General features: G+C 37.8%; 1 non-coding gene across 1 annotated transcript; it reads right to left on the reverse strand.

The window, feature by feature from the left end:
• Positions 1-6,907: 6,907 nt before the first annotated feature.
• LOC112788709 (small nucleolar RNA R71) lies at positions 6,908-7,011 on the reverse strand. The gene has a single exon (XR_003196063.1). It is a non-coding gene; the product is annotated as a small nucleolar RNA R71 (small nucleolar RNA).
• Between the last annotated feature and the right edge of the window lie 4,744 nt (positions 7,012-11,755).

Below are 11,755 nucleotides of genomic sequence, written 5' to 3' on the forward strand. Positions count from 1 at the left end.
AGCGAATTGTGGATATGATTGTGGACAGAAGTATCTTGTTGGTAAAGAAAGAGGTAAAGTGAATGATAATGATGGTGGAAGTGTCGTACATATTATGAGCCAGATGGCTATATTGATAATGAATTATGGCAGATAATGATTATATGATTATTGATTGATTATATGGTTTGTTTTACTTCTAAATATCTGAGATACAAGTTTTTCTGGGTGAAAGCAGTGGCTTGCCACCAAGTGCTCTAGGTTGAGACTCGATACTCTCACTACAAAAAATGAGGTTTAAAATGACATTTATATTACGGTGGTTTTTAAAACTGCTGTAATATTCAAGTATTATGGCATTTTATGATGCTGCCATAATTAATTTAAATAAAATGGCAATTTTTGGTAATTTTGACGGTTAAAAACTGCCATTATCAGAGCACAATGTTAAAAAAAAAAACCCAACCGAAGGAAAATCGAAAAGCAAGGAAAACCCAAATATCTTAAATTGAATGTGTTTCCCCAACAAGGAAACCCTAACACGCGTTGCCACCACCGTCAAATCAAAAAATGACGATATGTGCTCTGCTCCGGCAACGTTCTGCAACAGCGACTGCTCCGGCAACGATCTGCTCCAGCGAATGATCCGGCGATGATCTGCTCCAGCGAATGCTCCGGCGGTGATTTTCTCGGTGTTCTCCTCTGAGGAGATTGTGTGCTGTGAACTGAAATGCTGTCTCCAGCGACGATCTCCTCTGGCGGCGCGTTCTCCTCCTTCAGCGAGCTTCTATGATTTGGATTTGATATGAAGATTGCCGCTCATCTCATCGCCATCATTCATCTCTGCGCCATCGCAAGCAACACCGCTTTCAATTTGGCTCATCTCCTCGCCGTGGCAAGCAATGCCATTGTTGCTGCCTTCACAAGCTTCTACAGTTTGGTTTCGCGATCTCTATCACTTCTAATAGGTAACTCTTCGTTCTTTTAGATCTACTTCATGCTCTAGTAGGAAGAAACAAAGAATGATGGTTCTGTTTTTATTATTGTGTTTTTAACTTTCATTGATCTTTTGTGATGTTGTTGTTGTTAGCTTGTTACTGCTGCATTTTCTATTGTGGTGTTGTTTTTTTGCTTCTGATTTTATTTAGTTTGAGACCTAATATATTCTATTGAATTGATTAATCTGCATCATTTGTTCGAAATTAGTATAAAACATGGCGTGTGTGTATTTTCTGATGTAAGTGTTTGAATGATGGTTAAATGCAATAATGAAGAGACACAAAGCACTGCTAATCTGTTCCATGAATGTTGCGTTAGTGTTTGAATGATGTAAGTGTGTATTTTGGCTTTCAATTTTTAATTTTCTTACTGATGCAGAGGTATATAAAAGATCATAAAGGTGTTTGAACAATTTTTCTTCTGGATTTGAGGCTTTTGCCCCCTCAGAAATTCTAAAGGTGATGCTTACTATCTAGTTAAATAAAAGATGTTGAGAAAGCTTCCTCATTGTGAATGAGAGCACCAGCTTTGCATGTAAATGGTGATATGATGCATTTTAATAATTAAAAAAAAAAACCGTTTTGATTGCAGATTCTGGTCCCTAGGATTGAAACCATGACAGAGCAACAAAGGTCAGACATAAGCAACTTTGGAAAATCTTGTCAGCAAGCAGAAGATGCTCTTTCACAAGGCATGGACAAACTTCAACAAATGGTTTTAGAATCTGTAGCAGCAGGACAACTTGATGAACAAACTAACACTCCAAACATGTCTACGGCAATAGAGAGATTGGCAGGTCTAGTGAGCTTTGTGAACCAAGTAAAAAATTTTCTTCACTTTCTTGAATGAAAAGCCGTTAGTTATATTCAATTTAACTTTCACCAATTTATTATTTTACCGCTGTGTCAGTGACAGCAATGATTGAACATAATTCTGCAATAAAGAATAACCCAATTTGATTTCAACAAATTTGTTTTAGAAGTGATGAAACTAGGAAACAATATAGTGTTGTTCCAACTCATGTTACTTAAAGGAAAAGAAAACAAACAAAAGAAGGAAATGAAACATCTTCATTCACTAACTTGAAGATTGAGCACTAGAAAATAGAAGGAAGCTTTACTATGTTTGAAACTTGACAAGATTGTCATTTATATGCTCATAGTTTACAAGGGCGCCATGATGCTTCAGTCCCTCAAACCCGTGAAGCAGTTCAGCCACCACGTTTGCTCCTTTGCCATCTACATCCACGACATGTCTCGCCAGATCTAGATTCACCACTACTGCTCCCGCCTCAACCAGGACTTCCTCCAGTGCGCTGTCTACAACTCCGACAACACCAACGCCCACCTCCTCGGTCTAATTACTCCCTCACTTCCCATGCATCATGCATGCATGTTTCTTCTTGTTATTTAAACTAACTCGCTCACTCCATATGAATGTGTGCCAAGTGTGGAGTACATCATTTCTGATAGGATCTTTGAAGATCTTCCTGACGAGAAGAAGAAGCTTTGGCACTCTCATGCTTATGAGGTTTTTCACTTTCATTCTCTGTTTTTATTTTGTTTTCCTGTGTCATAAATATTTTATTTTGTAATTTCATTAATTAGAGTCTTTCATTACATTCTTATTATGTTTTACATTTTTCTCTCTTTTCTCCATGCTTTAAATAATAACCTAATTCTATATAATTGCTTTTAAACTTATGAATAAATACTTAAATATTTCAATCAACTATCAAAAAGGCATTTATGTTTTTATTATTTTTATTTTTCAGTGCTTCTGGATGCAACAAATCATGGCTTTTCTAATTTTAAGTTCCAAATTTTTATAAATATTTGATATTTGATTTAGCCATTTAGCTTTTAGTGCTAGTATTTTGTGTTTATGGAAAGCCATGTTCCTCAACAATGTCTTGATGTCATATTAATGTGATATGTCCTTGATGAGCGGATAATTTATACGCTTTTTGGCATTGTTTTTAGTATGTTTTTAGTAGAATCTAGTTACTTTTAGGGATGTTTTCATTAGTTTTTATGTTAAATTCATATTTCTGGACTTTACTATGAGTTTGTGTGTTTTTCTGTGATTTCAGGTATTTTCTGGCTGAAATTGAGGGACTTGAGCAAAAATCAGATTCAGAGGTAGAAGAAGGACTGCTGATGCTGTTGGATTCTGACCTCCCTACACTCAAAGTGGATTTTCTGGAGCTACAGAACTCAAACTGGCACGCTTTTAATTGCGTTGGAAAGTAGACATCCAGGGCTTTCCAGCAATATATAATAGTCCATACTTTGGCCGAGTTTAAATGACGTAAAAGGGCATTGAACGCCAGTTCTACGCTGCTGTCTAGAGTTAAACGCCAGAAACAAGTCAGAAACCAGAGTTGAACGCCAGAAATACGTTACAACCTGGCGTTCAACTCCAGAAAGAGCCTCTGCACGTGTAACATTCAAGCTCAGCCCAAGCACACACCAAGTGGGTCCCGGAAGTGGATTTATGCATCAATTACTTACTTCTGTAAATCCTAGTAACTAGCTTAGTATAAATAGGACTGTTTACTATTGTATTAGACATCTTAGGACGTTTTGTTCTTAGATCATGGGGGCTGGCCATTCGGCCATGCCTGGACCTTTCACTTATGTATTTTCAACGGTAGAGTTTCTACACTCCAGAGATTAAGGTGTGGAGCTCTGCTGTTCCTCAAAGATTAATGCAAAGTACTACTGTTTTTCTATTCAATTCAACTTGTTCCATTTCTAAGATATTCATTCGCACTTCAACCTGAATGTGATGAACGTGACAATCATCATCATTCCCTATGAACGCGTGCCTAACAACCACTTCCGTTCTACCTTAGATTGAATGATTATCTCTTAGATCTCTTAATCAGAATCTTCGTGGTGTAAGCTAGATTGATGGCGGCATTCATGAGAATCCGGAAAGTCTAAACCTTGTCTGTGGTATTCCGAGTAGGATTCAGGGATTGAATGACTGTGACGAGCTTCAAACTCGCGAGTGCTGGGCGTAGTGACAGACGCAAAAGGAGGGTGAATCCTATTCCAACATGATCGAGAACCTCAGATGATTAGCCGTGCTGTGACAGAGCATTTGGACCATTTTCACAAGAGGATGGGATGTAGCCATTGACAACAGTGATGCCCTTACATAAAGCCAGCCATGGAAAGGAGTAGGACTGATTGGATGAAGACAGCAGGAAAGCAGAGATTCAGAGGAACGAAAGTATCTCTATGCGCTTATCTGAAATTCTCACCAATGATTTACATAAGTATTTCTATCCTTATTTTATTATATAAATTTCGAAAACTCCATAACTATTTGATATCCTCCTTACTGAGATTTACAAGGTGACCATAGCTTGCTTCATGCCAACAATCTCCGTGGGATCGGCCCTTACTCACGTAAGGTTTATTACTTGGACGACCCAGTGCACTTGCTGGTTAGTTGTATCGAAGTTGTGAATGAAAAACGATTTATTAAGACGTGCGTACAGAGTTTCTGGCACCGTTGCCTGAGATCACAATTTCGTGCACCATGTTTTTGGCGCCGTTGCTGGTGATTGTTCGAGTTTGGACAACTGACGGTTCATCTTGTTGCTCAGATTAGGTAATTTTCTTTTTGTTTTCAAAAATTTTTCAAAAATCTTTCAAAAATTTCTCCTTTGTTTTCGAAAAAAATTTTAAAATAAAAATGTTTTCAAAAATATATTTTTCTTCAAAATTTTTAAGAATGAATTCTAGTGTTTCATGAAGCATGTTGAAGCCTGGCTGGCTGTAAAGCCATGTCTAATTCTTCGGGATAGGGCATGTTAGGCGTGTCATGTCTGAGTTACATACTAAAGCTTGGCTGGCTATTAAGCCATGCCTGACCCTTTGATTGGAGCTTTAGACTAAAGAGCATAAGATTCCTGGAATTCATATTAAAAATTTTGGAATCCTTATTTTTCTTTTTCAAATAATTTTCGAAAAATCCAAAAAAAATTATAAAATCATAAAAATCAAAAATATTTTGTGTTTCTTGTTTGAGTCTTGAGTCAAATTGTAAGTTTGGTGTCAATTGCATATTCATTTTGCATTTTTCGAAAATTCATGCATTCATAGTGTTCTTCATGATCTTCAAGTTGTTCTTGGTAAGTCTTCTTGTTTGATCTTTATGTTTTCTTGTTTTGCATCTTTTCTTGTTTTTCATGTGCATTTTTGCATTCATAGTGTCTAAACATGAAAGATTTCTAAGTTTGGTGTCTTGCATGTTTTCCTTGCATATAAAATTTTCAAAAATATGTTCTTGATGTTCAACATGATCTCCATAGTGTTCTTGGTGTTCATCTTGACATTCATAGCATTCTTGCATGCATTCATTGTTTTGATATAAAATTTCCATGCATTGAGTATTTTTTGTGTTTTTCTCTCTCATCATAAAAATTCAAAAAAATCAAAAAAATATCTTTCCCTTTTTCACTCATAAATTTCGAAAAATTGAGTTGACTTTTTCAAAACTTTTTAAAATATAGTTGTTTTTATGAGTCAAATCAAATTTTCAATTTAAAAATCTTATCTTTTTCAAAATCTTTTTCAAAAATCAAATCTTTTTCAATTTTCTTAGTTATTTTCGAAAATTCTAAAAATATTTCTCAAAAATCTTTTTCTTATCTTTACCTCCTAATTTTCGAAAATAACATCATCAATTAATGTTTTGATTCAAAAATTTCAAGTTTGTTACTTACTTGTTAAGAAAGATTCAAACTTTAAGTTCTAGAATCATATTTTGTGATTTCTTGTGAATCAAGTCATTAATTGTGATTTTAAAAATCAAATCTTTTTCAAAACTAATTTCAATCATATCTTTTCAAAATATCTCTTTATCTTATCTTTTTCAAAATTTAATTTCAAAATATCCTTTCTAACTTCTTATCTTCTTATCTTTTCAAAATTGACTTTCAAATTTGTTTCAACTAACTAACTAACTTTTTGTTTGTTTCTTATCTTTTTCAAAACTACCTAACTAACTCTCTCTCTCTAATTTTCGAAAATATCTCCCTTCTTTTTCAAAATTTCTTTTTAATTAACTAATTATTTTAACTTTTGATTTTAAAATTTTAAAAAAAAATTACTAACCTTTTTCAAAAACTATTTTCGAAAACCACTAACTCTTTTTCAAAAATTATTTTCGAAAATTCACTTCCCGCTCTCATCTTCTTCTATTTGCTTGTTTATTCACTAACATCTCTTCCTCACTCACCAAAAATCTGAACCCCCTCTCTCTCTCTGAGTTCAGATTTTCTCTTCTTTTCTTCTATTCACACAGGGACCTCTATATTGTGGTAAAAAGGATCCCTATTATTATTATTATTATTATTTTTCTGTCCCTCTTTTTCATATGAGCAGGAGCAAAGACAAGAATATTCTTGTTGTAGTAGATCCAGAACCTGAAAGGACTCTAAAAAGGAAACTAAGAGAAGCTAAATTACAACAATCCAGCAAGCACCTTTCAGAAATTTTTAAACAAGAAAGAGGAGATGGCAGCCGAAAATAATAATAATGCAAGGAGGATGCTTGGTGACTTTACTGCACCTAATTCCAATTTACATGGAAGAAGCATCTCCATTCCTGCCATTGGAGCAAACAATTTTGAGCTTAAACCTCAATTAGTTTCTCTGATGCAGCAGAACTGCAAGTTTCATGGACTTCCATCTGAAGATCCTTTTCAGTTCTTAACTGAATTCTTGCAGATATGTGATACTGTTAAGACTAATGGAGTAGATCCTGAAGTCTACAGGCTCAAGCTTTTCCCTTTTACTATAAGAGACAGAGCTAGAGTATGGTTGGACTCTCAACCTAAGGATAGCCTGAACTCTTGGGATAAGCTGGTCAAGGCTTTCTTAGCCAAGTTCTTTCCTCCTCAAAAGCTGAGTAAGCTTAGAGTGGATGTTCAGACCTTCAGACAGAAAGAAGGTGAATCCCTCTATGAAGCTTGGGAGAGATACAAAGGACTGACCAAAAAGTGTCCATCTAACATGCTTTCAGAATGGACCATCAAGGATATATTCTATGATGGTCTGTCTGAATTAGCTAAGATGTCATTGGATACTTCTGCAAGTGGATCCATTCACCTAAAGAAAACGCCTGCAGAAGCTCAAGAACTCATTGACATGGTTGCTAATAACCAGTTCATGTACACTTCTGAAAGGAATTCTGTGAATAATGGGACGCCTATGAAGAAGGGAGTTCTTGAAATTGATACTCTGAATGCCATATTGGCTCAGAATAAAATATTGACTCAGCAAGTCAATATGATTTCTCAGAGTCTGAATGGAATGCAAGCTGCATCCAACAGTACTCAAGAGGCAGCTTCTGAAGAAGAAGCCTATGATCCTGAGAACCCTGCAATAGCAGAGGTAAATTACTTAGGTGAACCTTATGGAAACTCCTATAACTCATCATGGAGAAATCATCCAAATTTCTCATGGAAGGATCAACAAAAGCCTCAACAAGGCTTTAATAATGGTGGAAGAAATAGGTTTAACAATAGTAAACCTTTTCCATCATCCACTCAGCAACAGACAGAGAACTCTGAACAAAATACCTCTAATTTAGCAAACTTAGTCTCTGATCTATCTAAGGCCACTGTAAGTTTCATGAATGAAACAAGGTCCTCCATTAGAAATTTGGAGGCACAAGTGGGCCAGCTGAGTAAAAGGATCACTGAAATCCCTCCTAGTACTCTCCCAAGTAATACAGAAGAAAATCCAAAAGGAGAGTGCAAGGCCATTGAATTGATCACCATGGCCGAACCTGTAAGGGAAGGAGAGGACGTGAATCCCAAGGAAGAAGTTCTCCTGGGACGTCCAGTGATCAATAAGGAGTTTCCCTCTGAGGAACCAAAAGAATCTGAGACTCATCTAGAGACCATAGAGATTCCATTGAACCTCCTTATGCCATTCATGAGCTCTGATGAGTATTCCTCTTCTGAAGAGAATGAGGATGTTACTGAAGAGCAAGTCACCAAGTACCTTGGTGCAATCATAAAGCTGAATGCCAAATTATTTGGTATTGAGACTTGGGAAGATGAACCTCCCTTGTTCACTAATGAACTAAGTGATTTGGATCAACTGACATTGCCTCAGAAGAAACAGGATCCTGGAAAGTTCGTAATACCTTGTACCATAGGCAACATGACCTTTAAAAAGGCTCTGTGTGACCTTGGTTCAGGGATAAACCTCATGCCCCTCTCTGTAATAGAGAAACTGGGAATCTATGGGGTGCAAGCTGCTAAAATCTCATTAGAGATGGCAGACAATTCAAGAAAATAGGCTTATGGACAAGTAGAGGACGTGTTAGTAAAGGTGGAAGGCCTTTACATCCCTGCTGATTTCATAGTCTTGGATACTGGGAGGGATGAGGATGAATCCATTGTCCTTGGAAGATCCTTCCCAGCCACAGCAAGAGCTGTGATTGATGTTGACAGAGGTGAATTAGTCCTTCAATTGAATGAGGACTCTTTTGTGTTTACAACTCAAGGTTACCCTTCTGTAAACATGGAGAGGAAGCATAAAAAGCTTCTCTCAAAGCAGAGTCAACCAGAGCCCCCACAGTCAAACTCTAAGTTTGGTGTTGGGAGGCCACAACCAAACTCTAAGTTTGGTGTTGAACTCCCATATCCAAACTCTAAGTTTGGTGTTGGGGAGTCTCAACAATGCTCTGAACATCTGTGAGGCTCCATGAGAGCCCACTATCAAGCTATTGACATTAAAAAAACGCTTGTTGGGAGGCAACTCAATTTTTATCTAATTTTATTTTTTCTTGTTCTTTCATGTTTTATTAGGTTCATGATCATGTGGAGTCACAAAATAAATATAAAAATTGAAAACAGAATCAAAAACAGCAGAAGAAAAATCACACCCTGGAGGAAGACCTTACTGGCGTTTAAACGCCAGAACGGAGCGTGGTTCTGGCGCTGAACGCCCAAAATGGGCAGCATCTGGGCGTTTGAATGCCAGAATTGCACCCTGGAGAAGAGCTGGCGCTGAACGCCCAGAGCAAGCATGGTTCTGGCGTTCAACGCCAGAAATGGGCAACAAATGGGCGTTCAACGCCCAAAACAAGCACCAATCTGGCGCTGAACGCCCAGAGTTGTGTGCAAGGGCATTTTGCATGCCTAATTTGGTGCAAGGTTATAAATCCTTGAATACCTCAAGATCTGTGGACCCCACAGGATCCCCACCTACCTCCACTCACTTCTTCTCACCCCTCTTTTACACAATCCCATAAACACTCTTCCCCAAAACTCTTCACCAATCACCTCAATCTCTCTTCCCTATCACCACTTTACCACTCACATCCATCCACTCTTCTCCATAAACCTACCTCATAAACTCCACCTACCTTCAAAATTCAAAATCAATTTCCCACCCAACCCCACCCTAAATGGCCGAACCTAACACCCTCTCCCCCACTATATAAACCCCTCAATTCTTCTTCATTTTCACACAACACAACCCTCTCTTCTCTTCTTGGCCGAAACACAACCCCTTCTCCCTCTCCTCTATTTCTTCTTCTTCTTCATCTACTCTTTCTTTTCTTGCTCGAGGGCGAGCAATTTTCTAAGTTTGGTGTGGTAAAAGCATAAGCTTTTTGTTTTTCCATTACCATTGATGGCACCCAAGACCGGAGAATCCTCTAGAAAAGGGAAAGGGAAGACAAAAGCTTCCACCTCCGAGTCATGGGAGATGGAAAGATTCATCTCCAAAGCTCATCAAGACCACTTCTATGATGTTGTGGCCAAGAAGAAGGTGATCCCCGAGGTCCCTTTCAAGCTCAAGAAGAATGAGTATCCGGAGATCCGACATGAAATCCAAAGAAGAGGTTGGGAAGTTCTAACAAAATCCATCCAACAAGTCGGCATCCTAATTGTTCAAGAGTTCTATGCCAATGCATGGATCACTAGGAACCATGATCAAAGTAAGAACCCGGACCCAAAGAATTATCTCACCATGGTTCGGGGGAAATACTTAGATTTTAGTCCGGAAAATGTGAGGTTGGCATTTAACTTGCCTATGATGCAAGGAGATGCACGCCCCTACACTAGAAGGGTCAACTTTAATCAAAGGTTGGACCAAGTCCTCATGGACATATGTGTGGAAGGAGCTCAATGAAAAATTAACTCCAAAGGCAAGCCGGTTCAACTAAGAAGACTGGACCTCAAGCCTGTAGCTAGAGGATGGTTGGAGTTCATCCAACGCTCCATCATCCCCACTAGCAACCGATCTGAAGTTACTGTGGATCGGGCCATCATGATTCATAGCATCATGATTGGAGAGGAAGTAGAAGTTCATGAAGTTATCTCCCTTGAACTCTACAAAATAGCCGAAAAGTCCTCCCCCATGGCAAGGCTAGCTTTTCTTCATCTTATTTGCCATCTATGTTACTCAGCTGGAGCTTCCATAGAAGGAGACATTCCCATTGAGGAAGAGAAGCCCATCACTAAGAAAAGGATGGAGCAAGCAAGAGAGCCCATTCATGGATCTCAAGAGACGCATGAAGCTCATCACCATGAGATCCCGGAGATGCCTCAAATGCATTTTCCTCCACAAAACTATTGGGAGCAAATAAACACCTCCCTAGGAGAATTAAGTTCCAATATGGGACAATTAAGGGTGGAACATCAAGAGCACTCCATCATCCTTCATGAAATAAGAGAAGATCAAAAAGCAATGAGGGAGGAGCAACAAAGACAAGGAAGAGACATAGAAGAGCTCAAGGACATCATTGGTTCCTCAAGAAGGAAACGCCACCATCACTAAGGTGGACTCATTCCTTGTTCTTACTTTCTCTGTTTTTCGTTTTCTCTATGTTAAGTGCTTATCCATGTTTGTGTCTTCATTACATGATCATTAGTAGTTAGTAACTTTGTCTTAAAGTTATGAATGTCCTATGAATCCATCACCTCTCTTAAATGAAAACTGTTTTAATTCAAAAGAACAAGAAGTACATGAGTTTCGAATTTATCCTTGAACTTAGTTTAATTATATTGATGTGGTGACAATGCTTCTTGTTTTCTGAATGAATGCTTGAACAGTGCATATGTTTTTTGAAGTTGTTGTTTAAGAATGTTAAATATGTTGGCTCTTGAAAGAATGATGATAAAGAGACATGTTATTTGATAATCTGAAAAATTATAAAAATGATTCTTGAAGCAAGAAAAAGCAGCAAAGAACAAAGCTTGCAGAAAAAAAAAAAGAGAAAAAAAATAGCAAAAAAAATAGAAAGAAAAAGAAAAAGCAAGCAGAAAAAGCCAAAAGCTCTTAAAACCAAGAGGCAAGAGAAAAAAGCCAATAACCCTTAAAACCAAAAGGCAAGGGTAATAAAAAGGATCCCAAGGCTTTGAGCATCAGTGGATAGGAGGGCCTAAAGGAATAAAATCCTGGCCTAAGCAGCTAAACCAAGCTGTCCCTAACCATGTGCTTGTGGCGTGAAGGTGTCAAGTGAAAACTTGAGACTGAGCGGTTAAAGTCAAGGTCCAAAGCAAAAGAAGAGTGTGCTTAAGAACCCTGGACACCTCTAATTGGGGACTTTAGCAAAGCTGAGTCACAATCTGGAAAAGTTCACCTAATTATGTATCTGTGGCATTTATGTATCCGGTGGTAATACTGGAAAACAAAGTGCTTAGGGCCACAGCCAGGAGTCATAAAGTAGCTGTGTTCAAGAATCATCATACTGAACTAGGAGAATCAATAACACTATCTGAACTCTGAGTTTCTATA

Source organism: Arachis hypogaea, chromosome 20 (genome assembly GCF_003086295.3).
Source record: "Arachis hypogaea cultivar Tifrunner chromosome 20, arahy.Tifrunner.gnm2.J5K5, whole genome shotgun sequence".
NCBI classification, from domain to species: domain Eukaryota; kingdom Viridiplantae; phylum Streptophyta; class Magnoliopsida; order Fabales; family Fabaceae; genus Arachis; species Arachis hypogaea.